The sequence below is a fragment of the Crocuta crocuta genome, unplaced genomic scaffold (genome assembly GCF_008692635.1).
Source record: "Crocuta crocuta isolate KB4526 unplaced genomic scaffold, BGI_CrCroc_1.0 scaffold2720, whole genome shotgun sequence".
Taxonomy (NCBI): Eukaryota; Metazoa; Chordata; class Mammalia; order Carnivora; family Hyaenidae; genus Crocuta; species Crocuta crocuta.
The window spans coordinates 16,200-26,301 of NW_027531055.1; positions in this window are offsets into that span (position 1 = coordinate 16,200).

Sequence of the window (10,102 nt, forward strand, 5' to 3'; positions counted from 1 at the left end):
TGGAACCCCCCTCCCCCCCCACCCCCACCGCTTCCCCTGGCTTGCAGCCCTCCGGGATGGAGTGAAGGACCGCCCGGAGGCCTGCGGGGGGGCAGGCTCGGCAGCAGTGACCTCTGGGGTGCCTGCCAGGCCGGAGGCTCCGCGTCCCCTGTTCTGCCTTCACACAGCTCAGGAAGCGGGAGACCTTCCACAGAATGTGCCCCTTCAGCCACAGGGGAGTGTGGAGTCAGCAGGCAGCTCAGGGATAGGACCCCCTTGTCCTCGGGGCTCCGTGCGGGGTGAACACACACGTGCTCTCTGCCGTGTGCCGTCAGGCTGCCTGTGGGGCGCTAGACCCCTCGGGGGAGAAGTTAAGTGGTCCTCGGCTGCTGGCAGAAGGCACACCTGTTCTGCAGCAAAGCACTGGTGACATTTGGGGCCGAGGGAGTCGAGGGGGGAGGGGCTGTCCCTGCCCGTGTGACGCTGACCTCCTTGGGAGTGTCACACTGACAACTGTCCCATCGGGCAGTGGTGGTGAGACACTGTCGCTGACGGAGGGTCCCCGTCCCGGACGACATAACCTCGCCTGGCCGGAAGGGTTTCACGGAGCTCAAACTCCGAGGAAAATGAGCCTCTCCAAGGTAGATTTTTTGGCAGACACCGTGGGGAGAGCGTCCCCCACGGGCCCGCAGAAACTGATTCTGTAGACCGTTCAGACAGTGGAATTATCAGAGAATATAAGATGATTTTTATACGTCTAAAGAAATAAAAAAGATTCTTGAAAATACGAACAAGGAAGAGTCTTTGTACGTTCTTATTCTGTGACAGTATAGTCTATGATGATGGGCAATAATGCTTAAAAAGAGAAACTGCTAGAAAAATATAAATTGAAATTCAAATGGGCTAAACTTGAGATGAAAATGTTAGTGAAAAACGAGCTTCGGAAATGACCCCGAGACGCCAGGAGCACAAGCGAGGGGCGTCCTGACGGGCAGACGGAGAGGCTCACCCGTCCGTTTGCATTTCCCGAAAGGGGACGAGGAAGGAGGTGCGATGTGTGAAGATAAACTAGCTTCGAGTTTCCCAGAATTGTCTAAAAACCTCAGTCTCCGGGTCCAGAAATTCCAACAACTGCTGGCCAGGCTGAGTGAGGAGGAACGCACGTTTTCTCTCACAAGATCACGAGGGACCCAGAGATGAAAGCAGCGGCCTCCAGGGGCCCCGGCGGCAGAGATGGAGCCGGCGGCTTTGACGGCCAAGATGTGTAATTACTAACCTCCAAGGCCAGACCCAGAGAAACTCAGGAATGAGGACAAAATAAAAACATTTTTTAAAAAATGGAGAGCTCGCCACCAATAGGACTTGGCTGAAGGAGAATCTGGAGGAAGGACTTCAGAAAAAAGGCCCAAGTCCAGAAGGAATCCTGAATAAGGATGAATTCTCTACTGCTTCTGGACGGAATTAACACAGAGCTCAGTGATTTAAAGCAAGAGTTATTTTATTTTAAATGTTTATTTTGAGAGAAAGAGCGAGCACGAGCAGGGGAGGGGCAGAGAGAGAGGGAGAGAGAAAATCCCAAGCAGGCTCTGCACCGTCAGCTCAGAGCCCCATGCGGGGCTTGAACTCATGACTGTGAGATCGTGACCTGAGCTGAACCCGAGTCTTGACCAGCTGAGCCCCCCAATCAGTAGCTAGTTTCTCGCCGTTTCGGTGGGCGAGGGACTCGGGCGCGGTTGCGCTGGCCGGTCCTGGCCTGGAGGCTCGGGGCCACGGCGCCCACGTGTGCTGGGGCCGCCCTCCCAGCCCTGCGGCGGGTTTCCAGAGCAGAGACCCAAGAGCAGCAGCCGTGAGGACCCGGCTCCGGAGGCCCTGAGTCAGAGCCTCGCGTCTGTCCCTGGAAGCCAGCTCTCGGTCCAGTCCTTTCTCAAGGGCTGTGGACAGAATCACCGCCTTTCCAAGGAAGAACAAAATAACAAGCACGTATGTTTTTTATTTATTTATTTACTTTTTTAATGTTTTTTTATTACAAATAGTTTATTGTCAAATTGGTTTCCACATAACACCCANTTGCCTCCCTCCCTTTCCCCACCATTTCCCCCCTTCTTCTCCCCCTTGTTCCTCAGTTAAGTTCCTCCTAATCCTCCTATACGTGCATAAATGTTTTTTTTTTTATTTCTAGGAGAGAGAGACAGCGTGAGCGGGGAGGGGAGGGTCAGAGAGAGAGGGAGACACAGAATCTGAAACAGGCTCCAGGCTCTGAGCTGGCAGTCAGCACAGAGCCGGACGTGGGGCTCGAACCCACGAACCGCAAGATCATGACCTGAGCCGAAGTCGGACGCTTAACCGCCTGAGCCCCCCAGGCGCCCCCAAGCACGTATGTTTAAACCAACCCAGATGCATAGTGAAGTCTAAGCAAGCCTGGACTATATACAGTAGTAGTGACGCTAGTTTGGGGCGGGGACAGACCCCGTCTGCCCGGCGCGGGGAAGGCGGCGGCTGAGGCGGTCGGCAGTGCTTGAGCTGTGCGTAAGAAGGGACAAGGTACCCACTTTGAATTTTATTAAATGTGTCTTGAAATAACCAGGAGGGCCCGGTGCCGCAGCGGCTCCATGGTGGCGCCTTCCCACGAAGGGAGAGGCAGGGGACAGGGAGAGAAAAGGGAAAAGAAGTTCGACCTTTAAGAAAAAGCAAAAAACCCCCAAACACAGTAAGGGGATGGAGCTGCATTGCAATCACAACATAGATGAATGGATTAAACTCTAATTCAGGCTGAAGCTTTAGAAACTCCGCTGTTTTAAGAGACAGACCTAAAATATGGCATCGAGAGAGAGAGAGAGAAAGGCTTGAGTGGTTGTATTAATATAAAACAAAACAGATTTTAAAGCAAAAGACATTGCTAGTGACGCAGAGAGCAGCTCCCTAATGATGAAAAGCTTAAATTGGCAGCGAACCAGAACAAGCCTCCACTTACCGTCGCCCCGTGAGCTGCAAAAGATGCAGACCTTTCACTCAAGATCTGCAGCCGGCGCGTAGGTACGTGAGAGGATGTTCATTGCGATTAGCCGTGAGATTCCTGCAAATTAAAACAGCTACAGTGAGGGGCGCCTGGTGCCTCAGTCGGCTGGGCATCCGACCTCAGTTCAGGTCACAGTCTTGCGGTCTGTGGGTTCGCGCCCCGCGTCGGGCTCCGTGCTGACAGCTCGGAGCCTGGAGCTGCTTCAGATTCTGTGTCTCCCTCTCTCTCTGCCCCTCCCCCGCTCATGCTCTGTCTTGCTCTCTCTCTCTTTTTCTCTCTCAAAAATAAATATTAAAACCTAAAACCACTAAAGTGAGCTCAGCTGTTATGCCCCAATCAGAATACCTAAAACTAAAAGTAGTGATAACACCATACACTGGTGAAGATGTGGAGAAACACTTGCTCATGTGTTAACGGTGGGAATGTCAAATGACACAGCCACTCTGGAAAGGACTCGGGTAGTTTCTTTTAAAACTAAAATTGACACGTGGCACCCAGGTGGCTCAGTGGGTTGAGTGTCTGACTCTTGATTTCAGCTCAGGTCACGATCCCAGGGTTATGGGATCAAGCTCAGCACAGAGCCTGCTTGCGATTCTCTCTCTCTCTCTCTCTCTCTCTCTCTCTCTCTCTCTCTCCCCCTCCCTCCCTCACCCTCTGGCCCTCCCCCACTCATGCTTGCTCTCTCACTTTGTCTCTCAAAATATTAATAATAATAATAACATACCATATATGATGGTTAGTTAATTTTATGTGTCAACTCGGCTGGAGTATGGTGCCCACTCATTCAGTCAAACGCCTATCTAGATGTGGCTGTGAAGGTAAGTATTAGATGTGTTTAGGGTTTACATAAAGCAGATCATCCGCCATAATGTGGGTGGGCCACGTATTATCAGTTGAAGGCCTTCAGAGGAAAGGGTAAGACCCCCCAAAGAGGAAAAGATTCTGCCTGTAGATGCTCTTTGGACTCAACTCAAGGCTGCGACACTGACCCCCACCCCAGTCCCCAGCCTGCTGACCTGCCCTGCAGACTTCCGACTTGCCAGCTGCCACAATTGCATGAGCCAGTTCTTCAAAATAAATCTTTCCCTCTCCCTCACCATATATACATGTAGCCCATATGAAGCACCCTAATACACCACGCAAGCCAGCAGCTGCTTTCTTGGGCATTTATCCCAGAAAAGTGAAGACATTTTCATGCGGGAACACGTGTTCCCAGCAGCTTTACTGGTAATAGCCCCCAACTAGAACCACACAAATGTCTTTCTCTGGGCGGTTGACTGAACAAACTACGTTCATCCACACCGTGGAATACGATTCAGCCATCGAAGGAAGGAGCTGTTGCTACGCTCAACAATGGGAGTGAATGTCAAGGAAGTTGCTGAGCGGTAAAAGCCAATCTCAGAAGGAGACCTTATGCACGATGTGAAGTAAGGTAGCTACAGAGGCTGAGATCTCGTGTGGACGTGGCCAGAGAGGGGGTGTGAGGGACTCGTGGGAAGGCTCAGCTGAGTTTCTTGGCTAAGGTGGCTACACGTGGCTGCGTGAGCAATGGCTGCAGAGAGCCACACATACGCACACGCACGAGAGTTAGCGCGGGTAAAACTAGGGAAACGCAGGGGCGCCTGTGGGCTCAGTCGGTTAAGTGTCCCGTTTCAGCTCAGGTCATGCTCTCACGGTTCAAGCCCAGAGCCCGATGCGGGGCTCGAACCCATGAACCACGAGATCGTGACCTGAGCTGAAGTCAGACGCTCAACCGACTGAGCCACCCAGGCACCCCTAAAAACTTCTTTTTTAAAAAATATTTTTTATTTATTTCTGAGGGAGACAGAGACAGCATGAACAGGGGAGGGTCAGAGAGAGAGGGAGACACAGAATCTGAAACAGGCTCCAGGCTCTGAGCTGTCAGCACAGAGCCCGACGCGGGGCTTGAACCCAGGAAGTGTGAGATCATGACCTGAGCCGAAGTCGGCGCTTAACCAACTGAGCCACCCAGGCGCCCCCTAAAAACTTTTTTAAGAGCACCAAAACCAGAAACAGATGAGCTCTTCGGACTGCACCAAATCAATTTCTTGGTGTTGCTACTGCGTCGTTATAGAAATTGTTAGCGTCTGGGGAAATCGCACAGAGGCTAGCTGTGTCCATTTCCACACACATTTGGACTAAAGTCTATAAACTCAAGATATAAATGTATATATGTCAAGACTCGTGAGAACAGTAAGGAAAAACGGATAACCCTACCATCACAGTTGGAAATGTTAACATATATCCTTAGTCATTGATAGGCTGCAGGAGAGTTGAACATTACTAATAATTTGATGTCTTGGATAGAATTAGATCAACACACTTACTACCTGGAGAACACACAGTCTCTTCAGGCACATGTGGAACAGGTGTAACTATTCATGACCATATACTGGGCCAAAAAGCCAGTGCGACAAATGTAAGAACATGGTCGGAGATGGATCTCACACAGGCGACATGCTCTAACCGGGATGCAGGGAAGTTCCAAGTCAACACCAAAAAGGGAACCAGAAAAAGTCCAGGCCTCTGGATATTAAAATACACACACCTAGGGGCGCCTGGGGGGCTCAGTCGGTTAAGCGTCCGACTTCAGCTCAGGTCATGATCTCACGGCTCGTGGGTTCCAGCCCCACGTCGGGCTCTGTGCTGACAGCTCAGAGCTGGAGCTGCTTCGGATTCTGTGTCTCCCTCTGTCTCCGCCCCTTCCCCCCTAGCACTTTCTCTCTCTCTCTCTCTCTCTCTCTCTCTCTCTCTCTCTCAAAAACGAATAAACATTTAAAAAAACAAATAAAATACACACACCTAAGCAGCTCAAGTATCAAATAGGAAATTACAATGAAAGTGAAAAAACGGACCTAAATGGAAACAAAAAGAATATGCAGCCAACATAGACGAGAGGGAAATGTATCCAGACACTCAGATACTTACATCAGGAGAAAAGAAGGGAGTAAGTAATGAACTAGGCATTGAATTTCAGAATTTCAGAAGCTGGAAAGAGACATAGCAGAATAAATAACAAAACATTTGGGAGGAAGAAATTATATATAACTTTTAGTCAACAGTTACTACGTACTTGCTACTTTTCTTGATACTGGGGAACAGGCGAGCAAAACAGACACATTTCTGCTCACATAATACACTCGAGGTAGAATGAAAGGGATTGGAGTATAAATCAGTGAAACAGAAAACACGCCTCAGAGAGCACATCACCGAAGGGACACCCCTGGCCAGACGAGTGAAGGATACAACACGGGGTGGACGTCAATGCTAGAAACACGACGGAAGGAGATCGTGATCTGTGCGGCAGGAATTAGGCAGATACTAAGAAGTCATGCAAGTCCATCTGAAGTGGATACACTCCTAGGAAAATAGAAAATTAACTCAAGAGCAGAACGCCCGTGTAGCCCTATAACCAGGGGAGAAATGGAAATGGTGGTTTTAACTCACAGGGAAAACTCCAGGCCTGAGTGCTTCTACGGGCAAGTTCTACCCATTAGTCACAGGACAGACAATGCAAATGCCATGCGAAGTTTTCCAGAGGGAAGGTTTACGATGATGCCAATATAACCCTGATATTCAAACCAAAGAGGGAAAGGAGAAAGCACAGTCTAACCCATTCCAGAGACACATTGTTAATCCTGAGAATAAATTTGTCACAGGGTGCCTGGGATGTTGGCGGAGCATCTGATTCTTGATTTCGGCTCAGATCACGATCCCAGGGTCGTGGGACCGAACCCCACGTTGGTCTCCGTGCGGAGTGTGGAGCGTGCTTGAGATTCTCTCGCTCTGCTGCTCAGGAGCTCACTCTCCATGGAGGGAAGGAAGGAAGGAAGGAAGGAAGAATAAAATTGTGCATTCTTTTGCAATCTCTGGGAAAACTATAGCCGTATCCAACACAGGAAGGAGAGGACGCTATTTTATGGAAAAGTTGGAAGCTGGGAGGCGCTTCTCTGAACCCAAGTCCACTGGAGGGAAGCCGGGGGTCAGGGTGACGGCCACTGGTGAGCGCAGGGGTGGGTGCTTGCAGACAGGGAGCGGGTCTGTCCCTGGTGGGGCGGGAACTGACGCGTCCTTCCCAAGGACAGTCTTCCCTGGAGTCCGTGCGGGCTGCTCCTTCCCAGGGGCGAGCTGAGCGCCCCCTGCCGGCTGTGCCAGCGAGGATTCGCCAGGAATGCGCACACACAACGGGTGTTTAGATTCAGGACAAATTGTGGTTGAAATACCCACAGGGTTTTTCAAGGAATGTGGTAAGCCGATTCGAGAGATTTCTGTGGAAGAGCTCGGGGCTCCAGCAAAAGAAACAGGGAAAGGAGACTTTCCTCCCAGAGATCAAGACACCCTACGGGGCGGTCAAGTCGGTTGAGCGTCCGACTTCGGCTCAGGTCATGATCTCACGGTTCGTGGGTCCGCGCCCCGCGTCGGGCTCTGTGCTGACAGCTCAGAGCCTGGAGCTGCTTCAGATTCTGTGTCTCCCTCTCTCTCTGACCCTCCCCCGCTCATGCTCTGTCTCTCTCTGTCTCAACAACAAATAAACTATAAAAAAAAAAAAAAGACACCCTAGCGTTCCCTGAATGAACGCCCAGGTGGGCACGGAGCCGCAGGAGAACCTGCGTCTGCAGACGGACCGGGCCGCACGCCCGCCCATCAGGGCAGAAAGGCTGGCACGGGGACCCTTTCCTCACACCCTACACAGATGCCACATCCAGGTGGATCAAAGGCTCGCGATCAGCAAAACAATAAACTCTTTGTAAAGATGTGTTTCTAAGTTTATTCATTTACTTTGAGGGAGACAGCGCGAGTGGGGGAGGGGCAGAGGGAGACTCCCAGGCCGGCCCCGCGCTGGCAGCACAGAGCCCGACGCGGGGCTCGAACCCACGGACCGTGAGATCGGGACCTGAGCCGAAGCCAAGGGTCAGATGCTTAACCGACTGAGGCCCCAGGCGCCCCTGCGACTTAGGAGACCGTCTTAGGACCCCCTGGTATTCACAGGAGGTTCTACAGGAGCAGACGCCAGGGGGCGGAGGCGCGATGCGTGTCCGTGGCTTCACTGCCAGGGTGAGCGTCCAGAGTCCACACAAAGGGTGCCTGCGAGTGAGCACACAGAGGGAAACAATCTCTAGCGAATGGACAAAGAGCCTGAACAGCCACTTCACAGCACGCGGGAAGCCCCGTCTCTGGGAAGCCCGCAAGCCCGGCTGCAATCCCGACGCCCGGCTCACCAGCTTCTCACAAACCCACAGGTTGCACAACTCCAGACGGCGAGGGGACGCAGAGGAACTAAAACTGCCGTGCCTGGCCCGGCGCCGTCATGTTGAAAACAACGCCGTGTTTGCTGGTGACGCTGCACACCAGGCACACAACCGCCCACGTGTCCCCAGGAAGCTCCCCAGGGAAATGCGTGCAAACGCAAAACAGCAGCCCGGAGCCAGAGGCCCCCACGTGCCCTGCTCACGGATGCCGTGCGGCCGTCGGGGGAGCCGCGCCAGAAAGCGGAGCGGCGACCGCGATAAGCCAACCGCAGCTTCAGAGGTCTGTGTGGACGTCACGTGAGTGAAAGAAGCAAGTTCCAGAACCGTCTGTGCAGCACATACGCATAAGCTGCGGCCCCAAACCGGGAAGTGCCGCAGACGGTCTGATTTAGGGATATACGTATTTATATGAATGCAAATGGGTCGATAAGCGGAAAACTATCAAGAGAAACAGGAGAGTAACAAACACAAAATCCAAGGACTCCTCTGGGTGGGACGACCAAGGGCCTTCGATGTGCCTGTTCCCTGTTCTTTTTTCTTTTCTTTTCTTTTTTTTAAAAGCTCCTCCAGGGAGGAGCCCAGTGCAGGGCATGAATCCATGACCCCGAGATCAAGACCTGCGTGGAGATCACCAGCCGGATGCTTAACCGCTGAGCCGCCCCCCACCCCCCCCCTCGCCNATGTGAATGCCCCACCTGCTCTTCTGTGTGTCTGCTACGCCTCGCCACAGTCAGCCTCTCCCCCTTCCCAGGGACCCTTTGATAAGTCTGCTCTCCTCAGGACAGGTGGTGGGCGGGACTCCCCTGTGCCCGCACCATGGAGCTCAGGAGCACCCCCTGCTGAGTGTACACGCACAGACCCTGGTAGACAAGTGTTTGTTGAATGACTGAATGAGCGCATGAAGAAAGGCAGCAGTGAGTTGTGAACGTTAATGAAGGGAAACGTCACTAAAGTGGACTCTGGTTGTGTCTGGAAGAGGAGCCAGAGCACTAAATGCCAATCACAGGAAGAATCGGGACTTACAGGCCCTCCAGGGAAAGATGTGCCCCGCCTCCCCTATAAGAAACCCACCCCCTGAAACTCACCGCGGGCCGTCACTCGGAACTCTGGCTTTTCCCCAGTGGACTCGGGTGCAGAATAACCCTCCCTGCCCTCTGCCTTCTCATCAAACAGCACCCTCTCCTCTCTGCTGGGTATGCCTGTAGTGCTCCTGGAGCTTGAAGATACTGAACTGTGACTCTGTTATTCCCAAATAAACCATTTTTGCTAGTAAAATAGACCTTATTTCTGAGGTTGACGAGTGAAGGGCCTTCACGGGTTAAGAGGTTTCAGCCGTAAGATGCTGTGGCTCCCAGCGGGGAGACTGAGGCGGGCACAGCGAAGATCTCAGCAGCAAGCTAACTGCCAGGACCCGGGGCCAGGCCACGTGCGGCACAGCTGGAGGCCTCCTCCCCCCACTCATGCTCAGGCTCCCAGGGGCCCCTCCCTCGGGTGGGTTCAGCCGGGGCCCCGCTCTTCCAAGCCCCCCAGCCTACCTTCCACTCCGGAAGGACGGCTCTGCACCAAAGGGGGATGTCACAGGCCTGCTTCTGTTCAGAGACTCACCCCCAGGCTTCGTCCCGTCCTGGCTGCCCCGGCCCCCTCCCTGCCTGCCTTCTCTTCCGGGACTAATCGGGGCCCTAGGCCGTGGGCCCTCCGCTCAGGAGTCCAGGCCTCCGCTCCCCCGGCCCCCCCTCTCGTGGCTGGTGGACCTCCGTCCGAGGACCAACCGGGACCTCAGGGAGTCCTGCTTGGGCTGAGAGCGGGGAGGGGTGGGGGGGGGAGCACGGGGGGGGGG